The 17,774-nt window shown below is 50.8% G+C and overlaps 1 protein-coding gene across 3 annotated transcripts in view; it reads left to right on the plus strand.

The window, feature by feature from the left end:
• Window positions 1–17,774, plus strand: part of HIVEP3 (HIVEP zinc finger 3) — a 503,275-nt gene that overhangs the window by 402,060 nt on the left and 83,441 nt on the right. For all 3 annotated transcript variants that reach the window (XM_030867473.2, XM_030867481.3, XM_060306978.1), the window contains exon 4: window positions 415–612. The gene's annotated coding sequence lies outside the window, so the exon portion shown is untranslated. The remainder of the gene's footprint in view (window positions 1–414; window positions 613–17,774) is intronic.

Genomic DNA, 17,774 nt, shown 5'->3' on the forward strand with positions numbered 1-17,774 from the left:
TTCTCAATTAGGTCAAGCCAGGGAATGATCTCCCTATTTTAAGGTCAAGTGCACCCTATAACAGAACCTAACTGTGAGAGTAAAATCCATGATATTCACAGGCCTAAGGATTATGCGTGATGCATACACCAGGGGGGAAAGGAAACCTAAGGGCCGTCTTAGAATTCTGCCTACTTACTGGTGAAAAAATAGCGGCTTAGAGAAGTTAGGTGCCAGGTACAAGGTAGAATATGGTAGGCGCCAGGGCCACCACGCCACACCGTCTCCCCAGGGATCACGGGGCTCTGGCCTGGAACCAAGACAAGCAGCCTGGGAGGAGTTGGGGCCTGGGCTCCTGGGACCAGGCAGACACTGTTCTATGTCTAAAGAAGTTGACCAAACTCTTTGACCATGTTTTTCAACCGTCCCCTGCAGGATTCGGGGTACGAACCCGGCAGCCTCAAACTAGTTCATGGAGGAGCCTCAAGCGACACTGGCCAGGAGAGCTCTCCCTTCCAGAGGGAAGAGCAGAGCGTGAGAGGAGGCAGCTGCTGCAGGAGTGGACATGAACGCTGGTTTTCAAAGAGAGCAGCGTTTTAGTTTCGGTCATCGGAAGTGGTGGCTTCAGCACAGGTAGGAAACGGGCGGCCAGTGAACATGCTTGCTGGGCACTCCATGTGGTCTTTCTGTTTCCGTTGTTGTTTTTTGTTTTTGTTTTGTGGTACGTGGGCCTCTCACCGTTGCGGCCCCTCCCGTTGCGGAGCACAGGCTCCGGACGCGCAGGCTCGGCGGCCATGGCTCACGGGCCCAGCCGCTCCGCAGCATGTGGGATCTTCCCGGACCCGGGCACGAACCGCGTCCCCTGCATCGGCAGGCGGACTCTCAACCACTGCGCCACCAGGGAAGCCCCATGTGGTCTTTCTTGCCCGAGCTTGCTAGAGTCCTTCCTCTTTCAAATGGATGATGATGGTGACGATGATTGCCTTGCTCGAGCCTCTGTGAAGGTTGGACGTCCTCGGGACTTCCTTGGTCAGGGGTAGAAACCTTGAGGGCCAACACTCTTTCACTGCCCCACACTGTCTCCCCCAAAATGCAGTCCTGTCTCCCCAGTCCCTCAGTTTCCATTCTGTCCTTGGCAACACCACCGCTTAAGGAACCACGGCCTCCCTACATGCCACCCCCACCATCTGTCCTGCTGGCCAACTCCACCCACTTCTCTGTGCCCCACCTCTGCCTCCCAGGATGGCTCTTGCCTAAAGAGGCCCTGCCACCCCCTCCCTAGTTAGAACATCACAGTGGGTATTGAAGACAGAGCAACATCTTTCAGGGCCCTCCCGGCTATGAAGAAATGAAAGGATGTTGGGTTCTCAGCCCGAGCTGCATATTAGAATCACCTGGAGTTTTTAAACATTCCACTAGCAGGGTCCCATCTCCAGAGAGACTGCCTGAATGGCCCTGGGAGAGGGCCCCAGCATGGCTATATATATGCCCATTTGATTTGTTTTTAGCTCTTCAGGTATGAGTTGTGGTTTCAGGTTAGAAGTTCAGGCTGTGATTCAGGTTAGGTGTGTGGTGTTAGAAGCTCTTTGGGTCAGGAATATGTCTTTGGATGTTTCGTGTGGCTGTGGAGTGCATCAGAATCACCCAGGGAGAAGGAGAGGGAGGGGGAGAGCACCTCCGTTAAAACAAAATGGACTTCTTGGCCCACCCAGGCATGTTGTCTGGAGGTGGGGACACAGGCATCTGTGTTTTTATTCTGATGCAGCCAAGGTTTGGGTGCTCTGGGGCCTCTGGAGATGCTTGTCCTGTGTTTGGGTCTGTGGGCTCAGCCGCGAGTCCCAGCGGGTGCTTCCCAGCCTGGTGTGCTGTGAGCAGCGCTCATTCCCTTCCTCCAAACAGAAGTGTTCTCACTTACAGGGGGGAGGACGGGGACTCAGGTAGCCCTCAGAGACAGCATCTCTGTAGCTGTCTGAACGGTCCGGTGGCTGGGGCTGGGCCTCTGCCCACAGCTCTGCCGTACCACGTGGACCCCCCTAGACCCAGGCCGTGATCAGGGTTCTCCAGAGGAGGTGGAGGAATCACCCCCTGGACTCTGATGAAGGATGACTGGGCATCTGAGCCTCGGTTTGAGGGCATGTTTGATGGGGTACCTAGTAGTGGAGGCTGTGGATCTTCCCAAGTTCAAATTCCAGTTCCAGCCTTTACTGCTTTGGGAGGCAGATTGCTTAGACTCTCTGCCTCGTCTTTCTTCCTTGGAAAATGGGAGAGTCATGGCTCTTGCCTTACAGGGCTGCTGGCGAGATACAGGTGAGGCCCTGGGATGTTGCCAGACACCTAGCAAGGGCTCCCCGACATAAGCAGCCCTCTGACTCATGCAGGCAGGTCGACCACCACTCCACCCTCCTCACTGCAGCCCTGTGACACATCTGCCATACTGTGCCATCTGGTCCCGGTACATGAGTTCCTAAGAGAGAGTCAGGGTGAAGTTAAGGGCTGATGCTGCACATGGGGCCTGGCACTTTGCAGACAAGACTGAGTCCTGCAGAAACCACAGTGAGGCTGGTTCTGTTGCCTCTTTTGTACAGGAAACTGAGAACAGAGAGGTCCAGTAATTTAAAGACAGTCACACAGCTAGTAAAGAGCAGAACCTCTGGCTACAAAAGACCCAGTACTTTCTTCTCCACCAAGAGGCTTCCGAAAGAAAGGCAGTAACAGCTTCAAGGAGGACTTCTCCCCCAAGAGTACCTACCTTTTAATAGAAATCAGTAGCACCATAATACAAACGAATGGGTCCCCCTTCCTCGGCATCCTGGGATACCTCGTTGTACCTCGATTTAGCATTTGTCTCCTTGTGCACGTATCACAGTTAGCTGTACGTGGTCTCCTCCCCTAGCGGTCTCAGGGCAGGGTCTGAATTTATTCAGCTAGGTGTGCAGTTGATACTTGAACTATGCTGGAAGTAGAAACTTCTGAGGGTTGCAAGCAGAGAAATGGGGACACTGTCATGGGGAATACAGATGGGGGAATCCTCCCCAGACCTGGCGCTTGTCTTTCCCTACTTCCCTCTCAAACTCTCCTTTTTGTCCACGGGGGCCCTGGCAGCTGCATGGAAGCATCTGTAGGGGATGGGACCGGCCCAGAGGGAAATGAGCTGTCAGTTCCAGCGAGAACTCTGCTCCCCACCCCTTCCCGTGCTCCCTCTGGGGAATCCAAGCATACGTGATTAATGGGGTGCTGACTCAGTGCTTCTGGAGTGTCCAGGCACTCAGGGCCCACTGCTGGCACAGCTGCCCCAGCCACCAGTGGGGAGGCTGGAATATATGGCATCTGAATGAGGTGGAGGGCTCGGGCCCAGGCAGGCAGGGGTGCCAGGTAGGAGCTGGCCGCGTGCCGGTCTTCCGCGGCCTTGCAGGATCCCCCGTGCCGGGGGGGCCCATTAATACCATTTGAGGCTTGGGAACGGGTATGTTGGAATTATTTCAGAGCAAGGAGTTGTGGAGTCATGGCCCCTCGCCTTTCGTACAGGCCTGGACTGGGGCTCTCTCCAGAGTTAAGGTAATTTTTGAATAAGCGATTGGAAGATGAATCTAATTTGAAGATGCCTGTGAAAGCATTTTTTTAGTAGCAAAGCTTTCTGCTAGTAGTTTTCAAACATTTATAGTTTTAGAAACCATTTTAAAAAGTCAAATCCTGCATGGAATGCGAAGTTAAAGTGGTAGTTTATTAACACACATTTATTTTCTAAGTTGGAAATGTTAACACCTGTTTATTATGAGAATCCATTAACAGAGCAATGACTCAGCTTCGATGCATAAAAACATTGAAAGCTCAGGGTCTAGATCAAGCGTCAGCAAACTGCAGCCCGTGGGCCTAACCCAGGCTGCCGCCTGATTTTTGTAAATGAAATTTTATTGGAACGCCGCTATGCCATTCGTTTCAACGTTATTTATGGCCGCTTTCCCACTCTAATGGCAGAGTTGAGTAGTTGTGACAGAGACTGTCTGTCCCACAAAGCCAAAAAGATTTACTATTTGGCCCTGTGTAGAAGCAGTTTGCCGATCTCTGTTCTAGACGATCATTGTATCGGAATATCAGCTGTAACATCCAGGATTGCTTCGTCATTTTTGTTTTGTTTGGCTCGGTTCCACGATATTAAGAAAATTCTAAATGAGACCATGTGAATTGGTAACAGATTTCTCACAGCTGAACTTGCGGCCCAGGATGATCTTCAGTTCAATGTTATGTAGACATCTAGGGAGGAGGAGAAGGGAATTCTGGTTTGCATCACTAACGGTGTCAAACATTTTCTTGGATTCCTTCTTATTACAGCACTCAGGAAGCACACAATCATTTATGACATCTTCATGATCATCCGTTCTCGTATCACTGAAAGCTTTAGCATGTACTTGTTCGTGTGGTTTACAGAAGCGTGCATAGTCCTGAATTTTTAAAACAACAACCTAAAGATACCCAGTTAGAAGCTCCAGTCTTTCTAGTTGAAGACACATCTCAATACTGAAGTTCAGGATCCACCCAGGCCTTAGTCCAAGGTCTGTACAAACCACGTGCAGCCGGCCGCCCCCATTGGCTCGACTCCGTGTTACAGCGTGCCGTAGAACATGTTGGGAAGTTCGGGTCCGTTTTCCGTAACAGTTTTAATAGGCGTCAGACTATATTTTTAGAATAAAATTCTCACACGACATTTGAAGAACCTCTGAAACACCTCTGCAGAGCACAGTTTGCAAACCGCCTCTTCGGCAAATATTAGTGGTTCTTGTTTCTGTGCTGAAGGATAACGGAGGAGCTAAGGATGCTGAGAGTTGGGGTTGGGAGGCAGAGGAGTAGGTAGTGAAAGAGGGTGGAGGAGAGAAGTGAGGGGATGCTGTCCATGGTGGAGAGGGTCACGGGGCAGGGAGCAGGGGGGTGGTCAGTAGTGGGAAAAGTACTTGGGAAACACAGAGAAGCCCCAGGAGCTCCTGCCAAAGCTGGAGGTGTCTCCTAACAGGTGTTGGTGACTTAAACACAGCTCTCCGGAGCTGCTCTAATAACTTCCAGCCACGGGCTTGGAAGAAGAGGTCCAGAAGGTTAAAATATGCTCATAGACATGGTGGAGGGAGAGTGTGGAAGGCTCTTACAAATCGCTTCTAATCATCATGCCAAGGACCTCTGAGGCCACTCAGCACATCTGGTCAGGGGAGAGGAAGAGGGATGGCCGAGGGGTCCTCTGGGTCGGCATGCCAAGCTGGTTTATGCAGGAGGGGTGCACGTGAGCGTGTGCAGTGCTTGTGAGTGACCTGGATGGGGACAGATGTCAAGGCCCCAAGGAGGTGGTGACTGGTGTTGGGCAGTGGCTTTGGGCATTCGAGGCAAAGCCCACACAGCCAGGAGTAAAACCCAGGAGTCCTGGCTCCCAGGCCCCCTGCCTTCCCCTCGGAGGGTGCAAGGAAGGGAGGGGCAGGCTGGTGGCTTCGGGAGGCTGTGGGCTGGAGAAGGCCTCTCGGGGATAAAAAAGCACAAGTTCTTTCTGAGGTTTTGCTGCTCACCCCATAGAAAAAGAACAGTGTTAGATTTTAAAAGGGTGACCTCATTTTTTTCTTATTTACATAGCCCTGTTTGTTTCTATAGCCCTTTAGAAATAGCAGACGTGTGCTAAGCTTAGTGCTTCCCCCACCACCAGCGGCAGAGCCACTGTGTGGCGAGAAACACCTTTTCATCTAAGAGAGGGGCAGCCTTGTTTCCGAGGACAGATGGGAGCAAAACAGGACAGGTAGGAAGTTTCGTGGTTTTTCGTGTCGCTTTTCCAAAATAGCCACATACCTGCCTCCCACTTCCTGCCTGGCTCGACTCAGGGTAGATTTTCTCCTGCAGAGGACTTGTGTTCTGTGAATTCTCAGAGAAGCTTGAAGGGATCCGTCAACAAGCAAACAGGCTCGACCCCGGACACCTTGAGCTTGGCACTTTGCGTCCCGCCTCTGCTGCTTACCAGCTGTGTGACCTTGGGCAAGCCGCTTCACCTCTCTGTGCCTCATCTGTAAAATGGGGATAACAACACTACCTGCAGTGGCTGTGCAGATTAAATCAGGGAGTATGTGTGAAGGGCTTAGCCCGAGGCGGTCACACAGCAACTCTTAATAAATCTCTTAATCCACAGCAGCAATTGTGATGTCCATCCCCCACCTGGACAGTTAGTTATAGCAGCCTCCCAGCCACCTTCCCTTCCTGCCGGCTTGTCTGCTCCAGCCCATCCCTATGTTGGCCCAAAATAATAGAAAAAGCACCCATCTGACCGTACTGTCTCTTCCTTAAAATCCACCCAGAGCTGTCAAAGCCTGTGGCCAGGATCCACGAAACTTTCTTTCGAAATGGCCAGGTGTAAATCTTCTAAGCTTTGCCAGCCATGCAGTCTCTTGCAGCTACTCACCTCCATTGTTGCTACGGGAAAGCGGCCATGGACAGTGTGTAGAAGAACTGGCGTGCCTGTCTTCCAGTAAAACTTCATGGATAAAAACAGGCAGTGGGCTGGACTTGCCAAACTCTGACCTAGAGTCGAGTCCAACTCCTTAGCTCAGCATTCTTAGTCCAGCCGTTCCCATCATCTCCATCCCTCTTCTCCTCCTCCCAGGCTCCCGGGGAACTCCTCACACTTCAATCCTTTGCGCATTCTTTCTGGACTTTCCTCCTCTGCCTCCTGTGTGCCCCTCCCCCATGGCATTAGGAGACTTTGCTCTGGGATTCTGTGGTCCCCTATCTTTACTTCTACTCTGTCTTTACTGTTAGAGAGCACCCCCAGGCAGGAATTCTACCATCCTCCTATGACACTGCAGTGCATGTTTTGGTCTTTGTAGATGCTCAGTGTTTGTGATCAAACACAAAGATCTGCGAGAAGACGGTTGCCCTCAGGGAGCTTACGGGCTGGTTAGGAAGCTAGGATGTGAGCTGGTGAAAAGCCAGCCAGCAACCTAGGCAGGAAACGAGAGTGCGTGGATTTGTCGGGATACCGATGACAAGTTGGAAGAAGGAGAAGGCATTTGAGTCGGACCTTACAGGATGGAAAAAAGACTATCAGAGAGAGGGAGGTCAGGAAGGCTTTCTGTGCTGGGGAAATGGCAAGAGAAGAGCAGACTCAGTTCTGGGTTCAGGGTGATGAATGGACAGACCAGTGGGGTGAGGGTCTGATCAGGGGTTGGGTGGGTGGTGAGGGAGTTTGGACTTTATCCTGCGAGCCAGAGTTTCTCTAAGTGTGATCCACAGCTCCCTCCGCTCCAACAGAATTGCCTGGGGTGTTTCTTTAAAATGCAGTTTCTGGGGCTCTGTCTCAGACTGGAGGCTAGGAGCTGCAGGGGGTTAAGGCCACGGTCTGTAAGAAGCTACAACATTGTTAGGGGTGATGATCATGAATATTCTTCAGATGGATGTCGCCTGCGGGCATCACAGCCAGGCTGGGGAGAGTTGAGGTAGGGATGCTTAATCTTCTCCCAAAGCAGATGAGGACACCCAAGCTCAGACATGGCAAGTGACTTGCCCAAGATCACACTGCAAATTACTGGCAGTTATGGGCCTGACTACTTCTGGAACAGGGCCTGGGGTTGTCCTGGAGGATGCACAGAGGGAGGAGAGACAGGCATGGTGACTGTCCCAGCGCCCAGAGCAGCCTGGTACACACTGGTACTTGGTGAGCAGGTGCTGAACAAATGAGGGAATGGGTGGGGTGGGTGGATGGATGGATAGCATGGGGGCAGAGGAGAGTGGAGGCAGTTTTGAGATAGTTCTGATGTTGCAAGCCTGAAGGTTTAGAAGAACGGTGATACCAGAAGCATAGGAGAAGAAAAGATGAGTTTGGTGCTAAGCATATCGAATTTGAGAGGCCAGCAGGATGGCCCAGCCAGAGGTTGGCAGCTGGAAGGGCAGGGTTGGGGAGTTCCGGGGACAAGCCAGGTGATGTGTGCAGCTGTGGAAGCCGCTAGTAAGACAAGGTGAGAAATGTAGAGAGAGACAAGTAGGGGATTAAGGACCAAAACCTGAGGAACGAGCACAGGCATCCAGGAAAAAAAAGGTTCGGGTGAAAGAGTCAGAGAAGTGCTCGGAGGGCCAGAAGAGGAGTCGGGACGGGCCGGGGCAGACGGAGAAAAGAGAGATTTCAACAGCCAGTCACCTGGGTAACTCAGCTTGGGCCCCTCTTTAGAATAAAACCAGCCAACCTCATAGAAATTGTGCCATAGGTAAACAAAAATGTCAATCCAAATAAAACCCAAATCACGAGTTTCTGTTTGCTTGGGATTTGTGCTCCCTGCCGGCAGAACTGCAGGTGTGGGAGAGTGGGCGACTCCTGGACCCGCCTGTCCCACCTGTCGGGACAAGCCCTGCTGTGTTGTCTCTGCCCGGTTCTGGTTGGCATGCTTCCTGGGGATCACTCTGTTGCTTGGGGCCTTCGTCTTCCTCTCCTGTGCCTCACTTTCCCCCTTCCCTTCCACCTCTCTCTTTATTCATCCAACAGATATTTATTATTGGTAATAAAACTCTGTGCAGAGGAACTCAGCTGAGGCCGCTAAACACCGTGGGGCCTGTAAGTCACCCACTGGAGAGATTTTTAAAAAAACAGAGAGAGATTTCTGAACTTGCAAATTCAAGTTGCCTAAAAGTAAGAAGGAGCCAGAGATGGCTGGGTCCTCACAGCCCCATCTGGGCCGCTTCTGTGTGGCTGCCTCTGTGAATGAGCCATTCTGGATCAACTCTGCCTGGGCTGGGTCGGGGAGGCACTGAGGTCCAGGTGTCAGGGTGTTTCCCCCATAAGGCCCTAAAAATATAGCATCTGGGCCAGCTCTATCTGGCCTCCCTGGAGCTTTCAGAGTCTCTCCTTTCATTGATCCTGCTTGTGCCACCACACTTGTCCCCTCCCTCCACCCCTAACACACACACACACACACACACACACACACACACGCGCGCGCGCGCGCGTGCGCACACTATGTCACAGTGACACCAGGACCTCCGTCACCATCATCCATCCTCAAAGGGGTAGATCACCTTTAAAATCAGCCCTGCCTGAACAGATGGTAGTACCGCGCACCGTTTTAAGTGACAAAACACACACATTCCTGCCTCTGAATATATTGTCACCTTATCACATATTGTTTTGTGAGATATTAAAGATATGAACGTATCTATAAAATAAATATAAAGGTATTATCTTTTACTTATATAAAGTATGTAGTAGATGACAAGATGACATCAGGAAAGGAAAGGCATCAGGCGGTTAGGGCGGGCCCCCCAGAGAAGTGGCATTTGAGCAAAGCCCTGAGGGTTGAGAGAGTGAGCCCTGGGGCACCTGGGGAAGAGTGTTCGGGCAGAGGCGGGATCTTGCCAGGCGGGAACAGCAAGGAGACCAGTGTGGCTGGAGGGGCAGGGGTGGGGGCGGAGGAGGAATATGGTGGCAGAGGGTGAGTGTGTGCAGATAATTGAGAAGCCGCTGGAGGTCCGAGCCCTGGAGTGGCCTGATCTGCCGAATGTTCTGGAAAGCCCAGCCAGCTGTGTGTGGAGACCACACTGCAGGAAGCCAGGGCAGCATGGGAGGCTGGCGTCAGCATCAGGAAGCGATAATGTCGCAGACCAGGGTGGCAGCCGTGGAAAGTGGTTGGATTCTGGGTATAGTCTGAAGGCAGAGCCGACATGATCCACCAGCAGATGGGATGCGTAGTGTAAGAGAAAGAGATTAGGGACGAGAGCCCTGCTGGTCCTTATATTTGCTCACTCTGCTCTCAGGCTAGTCAACCTCTCTAAGCCTCAGTTTCCTCATCTGGAAAATGGGGCAGTTGGATCGATAACTTCCCAGATCTCTTCTGGCTTGAAAACTCACCCCTTCAGCTTAGGTCACTGGTGGCTGGCTTTAAGGATGTGGGGTGGAACTTGTGCTTTAAAAAGGGGGCTTAGGCTAGACACAACTGACAGAGAAAGAAAAGGGAGAGGAGCCTTGCAGGCAGAGGGAACGGCAGGAGCACAGACTAGGGTGCAGGGCCAAGAGGCCCAAGGGTGATGCTGAGGAGCAGTGAGCAGACTCCACGGCTGGGGCCCAGGACCTCGGGAGGAGGATGCCGGGGGCTACAGGGATGGGCCCACTACGCCCTTTGGAATAAACCAGCAGGTTCAGGGCCCGAGCATTTTTTGCAAATACTGAGGCCCTCAATTTTGAGCCTTTTCAGATGGATACGCTCAGGCAGGAAGGAACAAGGCTTGGCTGCTGTCCGGGGAGAGTTAACCTCCTGGCCCGGCATTGCATAACCGCAAAGCCTGCTGAGTGCAAGGAGACTCTTCTGTGTGGCAGCCAGAGTGGCAAGCCTGGTGGCTCTGGGCTCTGGCACCGTCCCGCAGCGGAACAAACAGCCCTCCCTTCCTAGATAATGGCCCTCATTGAGCATTGTGTCCGTGGCCAGCACCCAGTGCAGGGCAGCTCAGCCTGGGTAAGTTTCCTCTCTCGGCTGCCTAGCAAAATGTTTACACTAAGCCTTTCTAGTAAGACGGTTCCTACGAACCAGCAGGCGGAGAAGCTAGAGAAAAGTGCCCCCCAGCGACCCTACTCCCGGCTCAGAGAAATGCTTTTGCACACCCCACGTGTGAACCTGGGTTGGTCATTGCCCTCCAGGACTCTTTTGTAAAATAAGGCATTGAGCTGGAAGATGCATGAAGGTCTGTCCGGCTCCAAAATTATTGGCATTTTCTCTAAGCGAAGAATGAGTCCATTTTCTCATTGGGTGGGGGTAGAATTAGTCTGTCCTTTAATATTTCACAAAGGGCCTTTTTCTCAGGAAGGCATGTGTGTGATTGGGGGGAGCTGAAGATAAGAACTCTGAACGCTACCGACTTGGATCTCTCCTACTGCGCCCTTGGCACCAGCAAAGATGCTGCGCCTCTGTGCGTGTGTCCTTCAACGGGGAGGAGGTCACCCCAGAGGATGCTGCACTTTAAGAGGTATCTGGACCAGCCGTAGGGGACACCAAACCATGTGGACAGAGGAACATTTGGGGAAACTGGAGTAGAGAGGACTGTCATCAACCATCCTAGGGGTCATCCTGGAGAAGAGGGGTCAGAGGTGTTCTGTGGGGTCCTCGGGGCAGAATCAAAACCAGTGAGTGAAAATCGCATGGCTCATCCTTAGGAAGACGCGTGGAACAATAGGCCCCATAATACTCCAGCCCAAAACACACATACCCTTTGACCCACGGTCCCACTTCTGGGAATCCGGCCTATGGAACAATAGCACCAGTCCGTAAAGATATGTGTACAAAGGATGTTTATTGCAAAATTCCAGTGGCAAAAAAATTAGAAAAAAGTATGAAACTCAACAGTAGGGAGGGCTCGAAGGTATTATATTCAACCCGTGGCCCATCATTCAGCTATTTAAAAAGAATGAGGGGATTCCCTGGCAGTCCAGTAGTTAGGACTCTGCGCTTTCACTGTTTCACTGCTGAGGGCCTGGGTTCAATCCCTGGTTGGGGAACTAAGATCCCGTAAGCCAAGGTGTGCGGCGTGGCCGAAAAAAAAAAAGAGAGAGAGAGAGAGACCACCCTGTCTCTGTTTAGAAAGGCAGTGGAGTGCAGTGGTTAGGAACACAGAGGCTGGAGGCAGACTGCCAGGGTTCAGATCCGGATCCCGCGAACTGTGTTACATGACTCTCTGACCATCAGTCTTCTCTTTGGTGAAGCAGGAATTATAATAGTGCCTGCCCTATAGGCTTGATGCAGGTGCCTGGTGTATAGGAACTGCTCAAAAAATGTTGGCCTTTGACCTAGAAAGATGGTCCGTGAGAAAAGCAAGGTATGGAGAAGTGTACACAGGGTGATTCCGTTTTTACAAAAACAAAAAAATGCTCCCCCCACCCCCCCCTTGAAAAAAAAGAAGAGCAATTGCTGCTGCCCCAGGTCTTGAGTGGCGTCCCGAGAGCAGTCCCTAAGGGGAGGCTCACGTCGTGGGGAGGAGCGTGCGCCAGTGCTCTTGAAGGTCCCTTCCAACCCTGAGACTCTGAGACTTTGTGGGCCCATCTTGGCAATCTCAGCGTGCATCCTTGCCTGGCGTTTGACCCCACTGTTCGCAGTATATGTGCCAGGAAAGACTTGTCATTTTCACGGACGGGCAGCAAGGACTTGTTGGTGGCTTGGTTTTATAAAAATGCCCATTGCCCCAGTGTGGTGCTCATCCGTGGGGCCCATCAGCTGGGACTCTGCAGGTGGGGCCCAGACCCCACTTGGCTTGTGTGAGCCACGCCAAGGATGCCATGACCTGGGCTTGAGTTGGACTCCGCCTCGGTCGGCCTCAGACACGCTCAGATTCACCCCCCAAGTGCCACAGGCTTCGGGAGTAGAGGGAGAGGTGGCAGGCTGAGAAGACCCCCAGCTGGGGGGTACCTGACATGGAAATCAGAACCATTTCCTCCGCTCCAGTTAGAGCCCCTTGAGATGGGCACAGAGCGTTATATTAGCAGAGAGAAAGCACACTTGTTTAAAGGGCTAGTACTAAATTTATTCATGTATTTAACAAATACATTTAGACTTTTAAAAATATTTCAACCAAACAACGACAGCAAAATACACAATAATAGAACAAAACAGTGGTAAACCCACTAACCCGCTTAAAAAAGACTTCAGCAAACACAGCAGAAGCTGCTGTGTAGCCTTCCATCATCGCAGGTCCCTCCCCGCGCCCCCCAGAGGTGACCATCCTCCAGAACTTGCTGTGAACATCTCAGGGTTGTTCTCTGAACACCTACTATGTGCCAGGCAGAGTGCTGGGTGCTGATTCACCCTGGGGAACAAAACAGACACGGTTCCCACCTTCATGGGACTTGTGCAGTTGGGCGAGACCCCGGTCCCTCTATTAGAGGCCTTCGGTGAGCGCCAGTCTTTGGTTACGTAAATGGTCACCTGTCCATCTGGGGCAATGACAAAGGCGAGCCTGGAAGAAATCCTGACACCTGCCCTGTCACCAGCCTTGTGATTGGGGGCAAGTCTCCTGAGTGTCGGTCTGTCACACATGAGCTTTGAACTAGATGACATTCAAGGGCCTTCCAGCTCCATGATTATGGGGGGCGTGGGGGAGCCTAAACCACATCTGCCCAGGGACCCGCTCCATCACTCTGGCAGGTGGAGGGGGTGAGGGGGAACTTGGCTGTTCATGAAAGGGGGGGCACACCCTCGTGCATCCAAAGTGAAATGGTGGGGGGAGGCTTTTGTGCAGGACACAAACCACTAGTAGAACATGAGGTGGTTTTAGGGGAACATGGGTGAAATCCATTTTTTTAAGAGTAATTTCTTACTATTAAAACAGTTAAATAAAAACCTAGAGTTGGCAGTTACACCCATGATCCCTACTGCTAAGATGAGGCTATATTTTAACAAGTCAAATTCAAGTCAATGTAAATTAAAGTTTTATATAAATAACCGTACAGATGGTATGTGTTTCTGGCGAAACGTGGCATGGTGGTCACCAAATGGCACAGCATTTCCCAAACGAGAGCTCATGATGTAAAGGGTGGGGCCCACCTGGCATGTTTAGAGGCCGGCAGAGCCAGCCTGGAACTGGCACGTCATCAGCCCAAGAAGTATTGGAGGAATGACTTCATGAATGGCTCCCTCTTTGAAACAGCAGGAGAGAAATTCCCTTCAGATCTTAGTGCCAAGAAGAGCTGCGCTTTCTCTGAGAAACTGCTGTGCTTATCATCAGGACACTGAGAAGGTACGACTAACTGTGTTGTCCTTCCTTCTTTTACTGCCAGGAAGCCCTACCCTGAACCTAGGGCCCAAACAGCCACCACGTGGGGCTCCTAAGCTACTTCTCCATGGTCTTTTACCCCTTCTGCTGTAGACTTTATATCTTCCATTTCCCCTGGGCTGATGCATCATTTTTAACTCAAGCTCCGATTTTGTTTGTGTAAACCGTGTCAGGTCCTCTGTGGAATAAAGCAAGTTAAAATTGAAAAAAAAAAAAAAGGGAAATTAATTAATTAATCAATTCCTGTACAAACTGCCTAAGACCAAAGCATGCTTGGCTCTACTTAGCCTGTTGGGATTTCCTGACAGGAGGTGCTGCTTCCCGGCTAATGTCTGGGTTAGACAGAGACGGTGGCCACTGTCGCTTCTGTACCCCTAGATCTGAACCAGCCAAGCGCTGGGGACCCACTCCTCCAGGAGTTGAACTTTGAGGCCACCTCAGAAATGGGACTGTCTCTCCAGACTCAGGGCTGGGCATGGCTCTCTCCCTACCAGAGAATCGGGTTTGCAGGCAGCTGTTCCCTTGGGCATTCCTGCTCTCAGTCCCCCTGTGTGATTGGTTCCTACCAGCTGGTTCTGCTGCTGGCCCCAGACTGCCCAGACTGTGACAACATCTTCTGTCTGACTCCCATACTGCCCAGTCCCGTACATCTGCTGCCAGACCCTGTGCTGTCATGAGGGCTCATGGCACCCACTCCAAACTGTGTGATCTCCCTGGCATTATGGCCTCAGAACCTCTGGGGGCCAGGGTGCTCTCAGAAGCACCATGAAATACTAATACTTTTAAAGCAAATGAGTAAAAACATGATGCTAAGTGAGAGAAGCCAGACACAAAAGACCGTGTATTGTACGGTTCCGTTTATATGAAAGGTCCAGAATAGGCAAATTCGTAGAGACGGAAAGTAGATAAATTAACAGTTGCCAGGGGACGGGAATGTGGATTGACAGCTAAGGGGTGTGGGGTTTCTTTTGGGAATGATGAAAATATTCTGGAATTACATAATGATGGTTGCACAATCTTGTGACTATACTAAAAACCACTTAATCATACATCTAAAGGAGTGAAATTTATGATATGTGAATTATACTAGGTAGCGTCTAATAGAGCAGGTTCCAAAACGTTATGTTCATGAGACAGACACTCAAAGTTTAGAAAATTCTATTTATTAATAGATTAATATAGTCACTAGTCTTGAAAATGAATACACCCCCTTTTCCAGAAAGGAATCAAGGTGACTTCTGTAAACTATCCGTTAGCTAAGGTTTTCCACCATTAAAACCTCATTCATTCATTCGTTCTTTCACTCACAGACACCCATGAGTGCCTACCATGGGGCAGGCACACAGAACGTCAAGGGAGTTAAAAACACAGTTCTGGGGACTTCCCTGGTGGTCCAGTGGTTAAGACTTTGCCTTCCAATGCAGGGGGTACGGGTTCGATCCCTGGTTGGGGAGCTGGGGTCCCGCATGCCTTGTGGCCAGAAGGCCAAAACACAAAACAGAAGCAGTATTGTAACAAGTTCAATAAAGACTTTAAAAATGGTCCACATCAAAAAAAAAAATTGTAAAAAGAACCCAAACAAACAGCTCTGCTCTATAAAATCTGTAGCTGGAGATACGACATGTGAAACCATCAGTACAGTGAGGGGTACGATAGAAACTGTCTTGAGCCCAGCACGTAATAGTAAGCATTCAAAAACTGGCAGCGGTCTTTGCCACAGGAGAGGGGAGCTATGAGTGACCTGGACAGGGAGATGGGTGTGATCCTGTTTGGGAAAGAGAAATCGCTCACTTGGGCCAAAACCCATTAGGAAACCCATTTGGAGAGGTTTGTGGCATGTTAGAAGGACTTGGAGTTCTTGAGAAGGGAGTGGGGAGTCCCTGCAGGCCAGTGAGCAGGGCTCTGCCTTGCCTGCCACCCAGGGAGGTGACTCAGCAGCCAGTGGTCCTGGCTGCCCTCCACTACTCCCTCCCCGGGGCATCCCTGTAGTTCCCCCTTCTAGGTGCCCCAGAGCCTCCCGGTCCGTGCCCTGGAAGGGGGCACCGTATTAATCCTGCCAGACTTGTGGGGACAACAACTAACAGAGGCCACCCGCTTTCTGCATGACAAACAAGAAACACCATTGGGTCTCCTGAGTTTCTGGGTGAAGGAAAAAGAGACCAGGATTTCAGGCTCTCAAGATCCCACCCCTGCCCATCTTCCAACCCCTGCCCTGCCCATCTTCCAACCCCTGCCCATGTGTCTTTTTGAATTATGGTTTTCTCTGGGTATATGCCCAGTAGTGGGATTGCTGGGTCACATGGTAGTTCTATTTCTAGTTTTTTAAGGAACCTCCATACTGTTCTCCATAGTGGCTGCATCAATTTAATTCCCACCAACAGTGCAAGAGGTTTCCCTCTTCTCCACACCTTCACCAGCATTTATTGTTTGTAGATTTTGTGATGTTGGCCATTCTGACAGGTGTGAGGTGATATCTCATTGTAGCTTTGATTTGCATTTCTCAAATAATTAGTGATGTTGAGCATCTTTTCCCGGACAAAACCATAATTCAAAAAGACACATGTACCCCAGTGTTCATTGCAGCACTATTTACAATAACCAGGACATGGAAACAACCTAAATGTCCAGCAGCAGAGGAATGGATAAAGAAGATTGGTACATACATACAATGGAATATTACTCAGCCATAAAAAGGAACAAAATTGGGTCATTTGTAGAGACGTGGATGGACCTAGAGACTGTCATACAGAGTGAAGTAAGTCAGAAATAGAAAAACAAATATCGTATATTAATGCATATATGAAGAATCTGAAAAAAATTGGTATGGACGATCTTGTTTACAAAGCAAAGCTAGGGACACAGACATAGAGAACAAACATATGGATACCAAGGGGGAAAGGGGTGGGTGGGATGAATTGGGTGATTGGGATGGACATGTATACACTACTGATACTATGTATAAAATAGGTAACTAATGAGAACCTACTGTATAGCACAGGGAACTCTACTCAGTGCTCTGTGGTGAATGCTCTGTGGTGACCTAAACGGGAGGGAACTCCAAAAAAGAGGGGATATATGTATATGTAAAGCAGCTATACTCCAATAAAAATTTTTTTTATAAAAGCTGAAAGGTGGTGGTGGGGCTGGCCTCATAGGGCTCTGGAGGGGGGCACTTAGGAAGATGATTCTAGGCCCTGATGAATTAATTTTTCACATCAACGTACCGCTCCTGGTTCCTGAGTTCAGGATACCATGTTTGTCAGGGCTAAGGATGGGCCAGGAACACAGAGTCAGATCCTGGGTGCAGATTCAGGGAGCAAGGTACCCTCGAAGAACGTTGGTCTGAGAATGAGGGGCCTGGGCTGTGGATCCCACCTGGTTACGTTCCAGCCCTGTGTCTGGGGAGTCCCTCAGCCTCACTGAACCTCTGTCTCCTCATCTGCAAAATGAGATGATAAGGCCCTAACCAGAGGGCGGTCTTGAGGAACTTTTCAATTGTGAAGTGATGTTCAGACCTTGTGATTCCAATCTAAGGGGGCAGAGGGAGCACACAGTAGGTCGTCTCTGCAGGGAAGAACCAGGTAAAATTAGATGAGAGGATGACTATGAAAGCCTTTACTGAGCTGTAATCATGGCACCCATACAAGGTAGCATTATTCATATTATTGTTATTATTTGAAATAGAGGTGTAAGCACAACCCAGAGGAAGGGGGAAATTGGTTCTGTCTGGGACACTGGAGGAGGCCCCAGGGAGGGACTGGCAGCATTGACAAGTAGGGTTTGGCCAGACAAAACAAAAGGGAAGGAGGGGGACCAGGCAGCAGGGCCCAGGGAGGAGTTTGAACCCTGGCCAGGAGGCAAAAAGGGTGGGAGGTGTGGGGCACAGGTGAGAGGGTGTGGGAGTAGGGGGTTGGGAAGCTGGAGAGGTGGAGGGCGTGGGGCCCAGGGTGGAGCATCACAGCCAGCAGGAGGGTCAGGTACTGTACAAGAAGCCTGGAATGTCCTGGGCGTGGGGTGGTCTGTATCCACTCAGGCCT

The sequence above is a fragment of the Globicephala melas genome, chromosome 1 (assembly GCF_963455315.2).
Source record: "Globicephala melas chromosome 1, mGloMel1.2, whole genome shotgun sequence".
Classification (NCBI taxonomy): domain Eukaryota; kingdom Metazoa; phylum Chordata; class Mammalia; order Artiodactyla; family Delphinidae; genus Globicephala; species Globicephala melas.